Genomic DNA, 3,399 nt, shown 5'->3' on the forward strand with positions numbered 1-3,399 from the left:
TATAGAGAGCTCCTGCAGCTAATGCCTGAGATGAGAAAGCAGCTCTCTTGTCTCCATGAAGGAAAGGTGGAGGGGAGGGAAATTGTCTCCTTAGGGAAAGGTGTCTCTCCCAAAAGCCAAGGAGGAAGTCTTAAACTGGGTTGGAGAAGGGTAGTCCCTTGTCTGTTTCTGTTGCTGGTAGGAAAGCGAGGGAGCCAGAGAGGGGTCTCCAAATAAGCCCCAGCTTGACAGTTCAGCCTTGAGGCTCCTCCAAAGCTGCAGCTCTTTTTTCCTTTGGGTCCTTAATAAGTTGCCTCTCGTTGCCTCTTTCTCTAGACCTCCTTTCTAGTTTCGAGGACTGCGAAGGCATCCCTCCAGCAATGTTGGCCCAGGCAGCAGGAGATGGGCATCCCTGGCATCCTGATGGTTCCTTTCCAGCCCCAGGCGGCGCTATTGTGATGCCTTTGGCGACACCGGAGGCTGCCTTGGAGACCACTCCTTCGCCAGGGATTGCCCTCCTGGTTCCCTGCCTCCCTCCTCCCGAGGCAAGGAGCAGCACCTGCATTCATTACCTTCCAGTTGTTCTGGTCTGCCTTCAAGTCCTTTCCGATTTATGGAGTCCCTTAGCTGGCCTTGTCCCTGGGTTTTCTTGGCAAGATGTGTCCAGAGAGGGTTGCCTTTGCCTCCTGGATAATGAAGGAAGCAAACATTTCTTTTTGAAAAAATCAACTGATTTGAAATGAAGTGCTGGGGGAATGTATGATGGATAAACCATGGGCCACCAAGAAGAATAGATTTTAGAGCAAATGAAGCCTGAAATCCCACTGGATTCCAAAATGACTAAACTGAGGTACTGTGTTTTGGACATATGGAAAGATGATATAATGCTTTGTAAAGCTGGAGGCAATAGGAAAAGGGCAAGACGGCCTTACAGGTGGATTGACTCAAAGAAGACACAGCTCATAATCTGCAAGACCTAAACCAGGCTGATAATAATAACAATAATAAAGTTTTATTTATTTAATCCCTGGGGCTCTTGGAGGTCTCTCATTCAAAAGGCTGCCATAAGTCAAACCACAGTTTATGGCACGTAGCAACAAGAACAACCCAAAATCAAGGTGCATAGTACCCATAGTTGACCAAATTACTTTGGCAGATGAGGCAGAAGGTCCCCCAAGTCCCCCAATCCTGGCTGTTAAAGGCAACATTAACAATATTTTATTCCTTGTGGTTTTGGCTTTAGAGGATCCCAACAATTATCGTCCAGTTAGTCTGACATCAATACCAGGAAAGATTCTAGAGCAGATCATTAAACAGAGAATCTGTGAACATCTAGAGAGCAATGCCATAATCACAAAAAGTCAACATGGGTTTCAGAGAAACAAGTCATGCTAGACAAATTTTATCTCTTTCTTTGATAAAATTACCAGCTTGTTAGATGAAGGGAATGCTGTGGATATAATATATCTTGATTTCAGTAAGGCCCTTGACAAAGTTCCCCATGACATTCTTGCAAACAAGCTTGTAAAATGTGGGCTAGACAAGGCAACTGTTAAGGGGATTTGTAACTGGTTGACCGGCCGAACCCAAAGGGTGCTCAACAATGGCACCTTTTCATCCTGGAGAGAAGTGACCAGTGGAGTCCCACAGGGCTCTGTCCTGGGCCCAGTGCTATTCAACATCTTTATCAATGACTTGGAGGAAAAAACTGGGGGAATACTTATCAAATTTGCAGATGACACCAAATTAGGAGGAATAGCTAATACTCCAGAGGACAGGATCAAAATTCAAAATGACCTGAATAGACTAGAAAGCTGGGCCACAGCTAACAAAATGAAATTCAACACAGAGAAATGTAAGATACTGCACTTAGGGCAAAAAAATGAAATGCACAGATATAGGATGGGGGACACCTGGCTTAAGGAGACAACATGTGAAAGGGATCTAGGAGTCCAAGTAGACCACAAGTTGAACATGAGTCAACAGTGCGATGCGGCAGCTAACAACGCCAATGCTATTTTAGGCTGCATCAATAGAAGTATAGTGTCTAGATCAAGGGAAGTAATAGTGCCACTATATTCTGTTCTGGTCAGGCCCCACCTGGAATATTGTGTCCAGTTCTGGGTGCCACAATTCAAAAAGGACATTGAGAAACTGGAGCGTGTCCAAAGGAGGGCGACTAAAATGGCGAAAGGTCTGGAAACCATGCCCTATGAGGAACGCCTTAGGGAGCTGGGGATGTTTAGCCTGGAGAAAAGAAGGTTAAGAGGTGATATGATAGCCCTATTTAAATATTTGAAGGGATGTCATATTGAGGAGGGAGCAAGCTTGTTTTCTGCTTCTCCAGAGACTAGGACCCGGAGCAATGGATGCAAGCTGCAGGAAAAGAGATTCCACCTCAACATTAGGAGGAACTTCCTGACAGTAAGGGCTGTTCGACAGTGGAACACACTTCCTAGGAGTGTAGTGGAGTCTCTCTCCTTGGAGGTCTTCAAACGGAGGCTGGATGGCCATCTGTTGGGGATGCTTTGATCTGGATTTCCTGCATGGCAGGGGGTTGGACTGGATAGCACTTGTGGTCTCTTCCAACTCTATGATTCTATGTAACTAGGCACAGTTACATAGAACTGTAACTGGAGGCAAGGGCGAAACCTGAGGGCAGGGAACTGTCTGGTTTTTTTAAAAAAATGTAAGCCACTCTGATAGCCTTTTGACTCAAGAGCGAGGTATAAATACTTTAAATAAATAATAATAAGAATAAACTCATAAAAGTTTCTGTCTTTCGATCTTAGAAGGCAGGAATGATGCAGTCCTATACATATGAAGATAGTCCTGTTGCATTCACTGAGATTTGTTTGAAGGTGAGCATAGTGTTGCAACCTTGAACTCAGAATCACTACCTCTATGATATTCCAAAATCACCATTTGCAAGTCAGAGAACATCAAAAATTTGACAGAAATGTGTGTGTGTGTGTGTGTGAGAGAGAGAGAGAGAGAGAGAGAGAGAGAGAGAGAGATTAGACTATTTTAAAGGAGAAGCCAACATTGCATACTATGGCGGGATACACACCGCCATATAGTACGTACTGTATACAAAGCGGTGGTCTGTATCCCGCCTATGTATACTTACTCAGAAGCAACCCCACTATATGCAATGGGTATTACTTTCAGGTAAGTAAAGGTATAGGGTTACAATGGCGGGATACACACCGCCATATAGTACGTACTGTATACATACTAGGGTTAGGAAGGGGCGGTGCTTCCGCACCCCCCTAACCCTAATACGTATACAGTACGTACAAGATGGCGGTGCCCCTTCCACATGGGCGCCGCCATCTTTACGTACTGGACGCATAGCGTCCAGACGTGTCGCGGCGCTTATGACGTCGCGAATGCGCCTGCGGCGCCTCGCGACGTCAT

Source organism: Sceloporus undulatus, chromosome 4, assembly GCF_019175285.1.
Source record: "Sceloporus undulatus isolate JIND9_A2432 ecotype Alabama chromosome 4, SceUnd_v1.1, whole genome shotgun sequence".
Lineage (NCBI taxonomy): Eukaryota > Metazoa > Chordata > Lepidosauria > Squamata > Phrynosomatidae > Sceloporus > Sceloporus undulatus.